At 41.7% G+C, this 8,692-nt stretch overlaps 1 long non-coding RNA gene across 1 annotated transcript; it reads right to left on the bottom strand.

Annotated features, from left to right (window-relative positions):
- Positions 1 to 546: 546 nt before the first annotated feature.
- Positions 547 to 1,165, bottom strand: LOC145729263 (uncharacterized). Its single transcript, XR_014178322.1, has 2 exons — positions 831 to 1,165; positions 547 to 770 (listed from the first exon to the last, which is right to left on the bottom strand). It is a non-coding gene; the product is annotated as an uncharacterized LOC145729263 (long non-coding RNA).
- Positions 1,166 to 8,692: the final 7,527 nt, after the last annotated feature.

Genomic DNA, 8,692 nt, shown 5'->3' with positions numbered 1-8,692 from the left:
AGGACAGACATAACATAGTAGTAAAAGAGTTTAAAGTCATTTTAGTTTTACTGCTTTTTTAGTATTAGAGAGATTTGAAGCCACCAACAGTAACGGCAATTTCAAACAAAGTTATGGTTTACTTTAATAACGACAACCACAGCAAAAATGAATACAGTTTTTATAACACCAAATATAGAGTGACAGTTGACAGCTCGTTATTCCTTGAATGAATGAATGAATATTGTTAGATGGGCTCCCTTCGGAGAAGGGCCCATTGTGACCCATCACAAGCTAGTACCCCTCCAGTTCGGTGACCCTGACAAAGCCGCAGAGCCTCCTTGGCCGGGTACCTTGAATATCTAAGGGGTTGATCACACTCTTACTCCAAAGCTTCTTTCTGATCGTCGCAAGTGCCGGGCACTGTGTGAAAACGTGTATCGGAGTTTCCTCGTTTTCCAGACACAAGCGACATACCGGATCCTGTGACAGACCCAGAATGTGCATGTGTCTTCTCATCTGGCAGAAGTCCTGTCACACATCTGAGCTCCTTTCTGGATAATTCCATCAGGGACTTGTTTCTTGGAAAGAAGCCCATGAGAAATCGCGACTGCCGCATGCCTCCGGCCTCTCCCAAGCAATATCGGATCTTTGCCAGAAGATACGCTCCACAATGGCGGATCTGACCGCGCCGGCTAGTCCTACAATAGGTTCGGGCCCTACGGGTCTCTTTTTGGAACCACGAAGGGTCAACCTGTCCGCCTCCTCGTTTCCCCTAACACCGGAGTGCCCTGGAACCCAAGTTAGACGTACCTTGACCATCCGCGTGAGCGACAAGAGTGTTTTCTTACACTCCAGCACCAGCGCAGACGTCGTTGAATCAGCTTTTAGGGCAGCCATTGCTGCCTTGCTGTCCGTACAGATAAATATATCCTTCTGGCGTAGCGGTGAGTTTAAAATGAACTCCCCGCATCGGATGATCGCGAAGATCTCGGCTTGGAAGATGGTACAGTGGCAGCCTAGAGGGAAAGTAAGCCTCGTCCCCGAGGTCGCATCATACACACCATCATGCACGGTTTTGGATCCATCTGTAAACCAGACTTCTCCATGCGATGGGAGGATAGAGTTTTGAGAGAATTCCCAGTTCTCCCTCTCAGGTACTACAAACTTTAGAGGTCCGCTTGACAGAAGCGTCCGAGGCATCCGATCCTGCTTCATCAACAGTTCCGGGCACTCCCTCTCTCGTCCATTCCTTATAAGACTACGTTTATATCGTCGACTCTTAATCAGATCGACAAAGCTGATTGAAGTAAGGATTATTCAGTCGAATATTTATCGTGTTTATCTTACATTTGATACTTTTGGATACGTTTGAAAGATCCGTAAGGATCGCCGCAGAAAGATGAATATTCAAGCAGAAAGAGATGCCAACATATCATAATTGTTATCTATCCGTAGTATCAGGAAACCTACCTTGTCGCAAGTCAACAAAACTCAAAAAATTTGGTAATTTGAATTGGAGATTACTAGTAGACACTTCAAATAAAAAATGACAACCGTCCGTCAAATTAATGTGTCAAGTCAATCCTGTTTACATCGGGCATCTATGGCAGGCTGCTTGGAGGCAAACATTTTTGAGCAAAGGTCGTAGATATCTTGGCGAGTCTGATGCGTTTCCCTCTAAGCCTTGGTTCTCTGGACTGACTTATAACGATAGGAGGCATATTACCACCATTATTCGCATTAGGACTGGGCATTGTTTGGTGCCTCAACATTTGTTTATGTTGGGAAGAGCAGACTCTTCATTATGTCATTGTGGTTCGCAGGGCACGTTGGAGCATATTTTGTTCCAATGTGACCGAATGAATGGTGATTTGTACCAGGAATTAATTAAAAGTGGAATCCAGGCTCCTGTATGCCTGCGGGGTGTGTTGGGTTCGCCGTCATCCACCATAATTAAACTCATTTGTCATTTTTTGAAAGTTAATAATATTGATTTATGATTTGAACATTATTGGATCATTTCCAATAATTGAATCCTTTGTTGTGTTGTCTTACTAACTTCTTAATCAGACCTAAGAGGAGGAGCTTAAGCTCTGACGTGGCGTAGGCCACCCTCGACCTAACCTAACTTGGCCTGGCTAAATACCCTAGTGGTGAAAGCCATAAAGAAAGTTAAGAAAAAAAAATCTATGGCATGGACGTCTCGGTTTTAATCAGATAGAGCATTATAAGCCTGTTATTTTTTAGGATTGACTCAACATCATCATTTAGCAGCTTGTCTCGTCCACTGCTGGACATAGCCTCTCTTAACATAAACCATTTTGCTCGGTCTTGGGCATCTTGGATCCTGTTTGGAGATATCCTCTTCAAATGGTCCGTCCAACGAGTCGACGGTCGTCCCCTGTTTCTGTGTTCTTCGTCTCTGGGACGCCATTCTATTATTTTCTTCGTTCATCTATTGTCTGACATTCTTGCCAGCCCAGTTCCATTTTAAGTGTGTGACTCTTTCGATTGTATCCGTTATCTTTGTTCTTCTACGCAGTTCTTCATTTCGGATTTTATCTCGCAGTGACACTCCCAACATGGACCTCTCCATGGCTCTTGAGTTATTCTTACTTTATTGATAGTTTTTTGTGTTAGTGTAAGTGTTTCTGAGTCATATGTCAATACCGGGAGGACGCATTGGTTAAACTTCTTCCTGTTTAGTTCGCAGGTCTGATTGTCTCTTCCCATTCGGATCTCGTGTCCCAGATATTTGTAAGATGTTCCGTATTGAATAATCTTTTCCTTCTATCATTAGGTTACAGCTTGGGACTAAGTTCGTCGTCATAAATTGGGTCTTGGCAATGTTGATTTTTAAGCCTACTTTTTGGGAGGCTGCGGATAGTTCTGAGACCACTTCATTTGCCTCGTCGAGCTGGTCCGAGATCAGCACGATATCGTCGGCAAAGCGTAGGTGGTTTAGCTTTTCTCCATTCACGTTTATGCCCTTATATTGTCTAATTCAATCTTTTTAAACATATATTCTATGAGAGTTGTGAAGAGTTTGTTTTTATACAGAGTTATAAGAGTTTTTATCACCAGGACGTGGTCATTTGTTTCATATCCGGCTCGGAAACCTGCTTGTTCTCCGTGCGGTAATGATTTTGGTGAATCATTTATATAGGTGCGTCAACAGGCTTATCGGTCTATAGTTCTGCCCTTCTTGTGCATAATAACAATAGTGGCATTTTTCCATGTTTGTGGGGTTGTTCGTTCGTCTAGACATTTATTGAAGAGGAAAGGGGGACTGGAAAGGGGGATAGGATTGACTAGTGTCGTGTATCGTGCTTGCATTCCCTGACTGAGGTATTGCCTCATCTGCTTTTGAGGAGGGGCGTGAGGGTTTGGACTAGTCGAGGAGGATCGGGAAAGGAAAAGAATCGACTACCAGCTAGTCTATTCCCAGGTTAGATGTTAGATATTTTGCTTATTAGCATGTTGGTCAAGGTTGTTGATGTTCTAATGATTTTAATTGGGGGTACCTAAATGGTTTATCAGCCAGGGTCCTCAACTTTGGTCCGTGAGGCGTGTGTTGTTGATACCGCAGTCCGAGGCGTTCGTAGCCGTGACTTTTGCGCTTTCGGTGTGGACTTCCACCGGGTCTGACGCCTCCTCGTTTCCAGCATGAGTGAGGAACGCGAGAATAGCGTCCCTCGGCGTGGTCATCCTTATAACACTCGCTCAAATTCCACTAAATCCCTTACAGGAGACAATACTAACTTGGAAAGGCAGAAAAATACCCAAAACGAGTTCAGGCGGAGTTTTTTTAGTTTGGTGGGTAGGTCGCCCCCAATACATGCCAGCTTTACATAATTTCCAGCTTTACATAGAGTCCTCGACGTTCGCTGCACCCCACTACGCCCCGGAGTGGGTGGACTTGACATGGGTGGACCGTGACATAAGTGATAAGATGATAACTGACAAATAAGTCATAACTGTCAAACTGAGACAAAACTATACAAGATATTTTGCGCTTACAAAATTATTCAATATTGGTTGTTGAATAGTGTTGTGTGTTTTGTAGAGGTTTATATGGACTGGGTTCGGACAATTTTGACGTGGGACAATTTAGAATTTTGTTTATTGTCACTTGACACCTGTCAAATATCAATCAACACAGGCACAAAATAGTATATTCTATATTAAGAGCGGAAAGTATATATTTGCCGCTTGCACATGAAATTTGCAGCTTGAGGCGAAGCCGAACGCTGCAATCATGTAAAAGCGGCAAAAGTACTTTTGGCTCGAAATATAGACGATATTTTTTCGACGACTGCTGTGGGGTGGATTAGAAGGACAACTCACATCATTTTCGTCGCTCGAACTCATTGTCACCGATAAATCACTTTGACGGAATGTGGTTATTTCAAACAGGTATGTCAAGCGTTGTTATGGAAACGCCGAAAAAAGTTGGTGAGTAGATTGTTAGTAGAAAGCGAAAACGCTCTAGAGCAGAAAATCTCTCTTTCTGCTCGCGCGCGGCAAATAACCCCTTTCTGCTTCTAAATGGAAGCGTACATGAGGTACTTTCAAAGTAAGTCGTCGAAAATAGTTATTTACCTAACAAGTGCGGAAAGTGGTACTTTCCCGCACGTGACTGCTGTTGTTCGGGCAAGCAGTTAAAGGGCTGGAAAGACGCTTTTCGCATGTGTTATCGTTAGTATCGATTTTTATTAAGTAACTTTACCGCATCCGGTGCGGAGAAGTACCTACTCTTTCCCACACTCACTTTACCGCACCCATAAATCTCAGAAACGTTTTATATCAAATACTTGAAGAAAACTTTTCTAAACTCTGATTTTACAACTTTTGAGCACAGTTTAACGTTAGTGACAGTTGTCACGTGATTATAGAACACTATTTAGCTAGACGGTCACGTGACAATTGTCAAAATAACTGTCATAAATCTCAGACACACGTCTTGTTACAAAAGCTGTATTAAACTGTAATTCTTCCAAATTCTAGTCAAATTTTAACAGTTTTGACGTTAGTGACAGTTGTCACGTGATTCTAGAACACTATTTAGCTAGGCAGTCACGTGATAACAGTTAAAATAACTGCCGTAAATCTCATAATCGTTTTATATCAAATACTTCAAGAAAACTTTTCTAAACTCTGATTTTACAACTTTTGAGCACAGTTTGACAGTTTTGACGTTAGTGACAGTTGTCACGTGATTGTAAAAAACTATTCCGCTAAACGGTCACGTGACAATTGTGAAAATAAGTGTCATAAACCTCTAAAACACGTCTTGTTGTCAACTTATTGTCAACTATTGTAACGAAGTTACGAATATTTTTCTGTTTGGTTTACTAAGCCGTCCGTTAGTACCGTTGGATTTGCGGCGATATGCAGATAAGGAATCTATTAATAGAAGCCGTTTAGTAAAGTAACCAGTGCTAGGACGTTGCCAAAATACGATAAGCCGTATTATTAAGTTATTATATTTTCTCAGGATTGGCCAGTCCGATTTTTACCATTCTTGTTGGAAACCATGGGTAATATTACAGGGTTTACAACAATGCTGCAGTATGATAGCGCGTAATAGGAAATTAGTGGTTTGCGTTTCCTTGTAATTATAATTCGCGAGTTGACGTAGCTGGCTAGGTTGGCCGAAGCGTACCGTTTTCCTGCAGTACTGCGTTTCGGTACGCGTCACTCGAGTAGGGCCGTGTTTCCCACTACCCGACAGTGGGGGAATCGGACTGTCTATAAAACTAGCGTGCGCCGTCAGTTCGTTCTCTGTTGAGATCGCTAGCTCCCCCGAGCAACATCTCAACCTCCCAGCAGCACCGCCGCAACACAGTAAGTATACCTGTTTAGTGGTTAGCTCTCCTAGTGCACTGTGTACCTGTTATTTGAACACCGAGGCTCGCTAGACCGGGTGTTCGTTCCCTGTTTACTCCAACCCTGTACCGCCGTTTGTTGTAGCGTCGTGGCTCGCTAGACCGGGCGCTGCTGTAACGTTCACGTCACCTGTTTTCATTGCAAACGCTACATGGTTCGCTAGACCGGGCGTTTGCACCGTTAGTCCCAGTCCGGCCATCTTTCCGGCCCTTTTTACTTCAGTAGCATTGTGGCTCGCTAGACCGGGTGCTACGCCATAGATCCGGCACTGTAGGCTTTTATACAAACACTACATGGTTCGCTAGACCGGGTGTTTGTATACTTTTCCCCGATAGGCCAATTTCCGGCCCTAGTTCACTCTGTAGCGTCGAGGTTCGCTAGACCGGGCGCTACACGATAGTTCCGTATCCAACACAAACGCTACATGGTTCGCTAGACCGGGCGTTTGTGTCATTTAGTAGTCCGGCCGCACTTCCTGGCCCTGTCTTTTGTTGACTACGCTACATGGTTCGCTAGACCGGGCGTAGGAGGCAAGTTTCTATATCCTATTGCCAACCAGAACCACTACAAGGCTCGTATAGACCGGGTGGTTCCGTAATACCCTTTCCCAACCCTTTACCGACCCGTGACACCGTAACTGTATTTGCACTAGGACGGTTAATTGCTTAGTTGTAAACGTAGACCTGCATTGTCCCTGTAATTAACTTTGATTCATCTTGTACCTGTAACATTCATTGCATTGCGTGGCTTTTGTAACTTTCTGCATTATACCGTTGACCTGTTTTGCATTGCATCCGACCCGTACCGTAACTAAGTTGCACACTCTCACTCTCGTTCTTGTTTAATTAAGGGGAGGGGGGATTTAAGATACGTTTGTTTGCATAAGTATTTGCTTTAGTTAAGTTTGCTGGCATTGTAAGTTAATCACAGAGAATATACGTTAGTTGATTGGTACTTTTGCTTTTATTTGCGTTGTCACCAACTGAACCACTGTTACCACAGATTGTCGGGAACCTTGTCTCCAGCTGTATAAAAGCTACCAAGGCACACGAATTGTGTTTCCTGGTTCACATTTCGAAAATTCTAATTACTTTCTTTAAACCAGGTGGCGCCCGAGGCAATTCTCATTAACTTTTGTTCTAGAACATACTTTAATTCGAACTCCCGAATAAATAGCGTCACACTATATTAAACTGTAATTCTTCCAAATTCTAATTAAATTTTAACAGTTTTGGCATTAGTGACAGATACCACGTGGACTTAAAGGATAATTTAGCTAGGCAGTCACGTGCTAACTGTTAAAATAACTGCCGTAAATCTCAGAAACGTTCTATATCAAATACTGCAAGAAAACTTTTCTAAACTCCGATTTTACAACTTTTGAGCACAGTTTGGCAGTTTTGACGTTAGTGACAGTTGTCACGTGATTGTAGAACACTATTTTACTAGACGGTAACGTGAAAATTGTCAAAATAACGGTCATTAATCTCAAAAACACGTTTTATATGCAATACTACAAGAAAACGTTCCTCAACCCTGATTTTTGCAACTTCAGAGCATGGTTGGACAGTTTTGACGTTAGTGGTAGTTGTCACGTGATTGTAGAACACTATTTAGTTAAACGGTCACGTGACAATAGTCAAAATAACGGTCATAAATTTCAAAAATACGATTTATATGCAATACTACAAGAAAACGTTCCTCAAACCTGATTTTTGCAACTTCAGAGCATGGTTGGACAGTTTTGACGTTAGTGACAGTTGTCACGTGATTGTATAACACTATTTAGCTAGACGGTCACGTGACAATTGCCAAAATAACTGTCATAAACCTCTGAAACACATCCTGTTGCGAAAACTGTATTAAACTGTAATTCGTCCAAATTCTAGTAAAATTTTAACAGTTTTGGCATTAGTGACAGATATCACGTGGTTTTAGAGGATACTTTAGCTAGGCAATCACGTGATAATTGTTATAATAACTGCCGTAAATCTCAGAAACGTTTTATATCAAATAATGCAAGAAAACTTTTCTAAACTCTAATTTTACAACTTTTGAGCACAGTTTGACAGTTTTGACGTTAGTGACAGTTGTCACGTGATTGTAGAACGTTATTTAGCTAGACGGTCATGTGACAATTGTCAAAATAACTGTCAAAAACCTCTGAAACACGTCTTGTTGTCAACTGTATTAAACTGTAATTCTTCCAAATTCTAGTTAAATTTTAACAGTTTTGGCATTAGTGACAGATATCACGTGGACTTAGAGGATAATTTAGCTAGGCAGTCACGTCATAACTGTTAAAATAACTGCCGTAAATCTCAGAAACGTTCTATATCAAATATTGCAAGAAAACTTTTCTAAACTCCGATTTTACAACTTTTGAGCACAGTTTGGCAGTTTTGACGTTAGTGACAGTTGTCACGTGACAATTGGCAAAATAACTGTCATAAACCTCTGATACACATCCTGTTGCGAAAACTATATTAAACTGTAATTCTTCCAAATTCTAGTAAAATTTTAACAGTTTTGGCATTAGTGACAGATATCACGTGGTTTTAGAGGATACTTTAGCTAGGCAATCACGTGATAATTGTTATAATAACTGCCGTAAATCTCAGAAACGTTTTATATCAAATAATGCAAGAAAACTTTTCTAAACTCTGATTTTACAACTTTTGAGCACAGTTTGACAGTTTTGACGTTAGTGACAGTTGTCACGTGATTGTAAAACACTATTCCGCTAAACGGTCACGTGACAATTGTCAAAATAACTGTCATAAACCTCTGAAACACGTCTTGTTGTCAACTGTATTAAACT

Source organism: Ips typographus, linkage group LG5 (genome assembly GCF_016097725.1).
Source record: "Ips typographus isolate SLU linkage group LG5, UJ_Ityp_2.0, whole genome shotgun sequence".
NCBI lineage: Eukaryota > Metazoa > Arthropoda > Insecta > Coleoptera > Curculionidae > Ips > Ips typographus.
This window is presented reverse-complemented; position numbering and strand designations above follow the sequence as displayed.